At 33.7% G+C, this 508-nt stretch overlaps 1 non-coding gene across 1 annotated transcript; it reads right to left on the reverse strand.

Annotated features, from left to right (window-relative positions):
• Positions 1 to 219: 219 nt before the first annotated feature.
• On the reverse strand, positions 220 to 291 carry TRNAP-AGG. The gene has a single exon. It is a non-coding gene; the product is annotated as a tRNA-Pro (tRNA).
• Between the last annotated feature and the right edge of the window lie 217 nt (positions 292 to 508).

Raw genomic sequence — 508 nt, forward strand, 5'->3', positions numbered from 1 at the left:
AAAGAGTGGCCAAGATTTATCTAGGGAGAAGATAAATCCATGATCATGGTTTATACACTTTATTCCTCATAATGAATAATTTATTAATTTTTCATTTCATCATAAATGTCCCTTTTTTTTTTCTTCTTATAACATATTTCCATTAATAAATTAAAGTAAAAAGTATTAATTATTTCTAAAACAAAGAAAATTATGGTTTGTAAAAGGACAAACACTTATGGGGCAATCCGAGAATTGAACTCGGGACTTTTCGCACCCTAAGCGAGAATCGTACCACTAGACCAATTGCCCGTTGGTAATTATTATTTCAATATATAATAGTGGTGGTAGTAGTATGGTGAAAGCTATGGAGGGTGTTGGTGAGTGGTGGGGGTGGTAACAATGGTGGTGGTGGAAGAAATTGTGGAGGTGGATGGTTTTAGTGGTGGTGGGTAAATGAAGCAAAAAAAAGAAAAAAATAACGGGTAACATTGTATTGTGAAAGATGTAGTTGGTTGTTTTTGACACA

This window comes from Papaver somniferum, chromosome 5, assembly GCF_003573695.1.
Source record: "Papaver somniferum cultivar HN1 chromosome 5, ASM357369v1, whole genome shotgun sequence".
NCBI classification, from domain to species: Eukaryota; Viridiplantae; Streptophyta; class Magnoliopsida; order Ranunculales; family Papaveraceae; genus Papaver; species Papaver somniferum.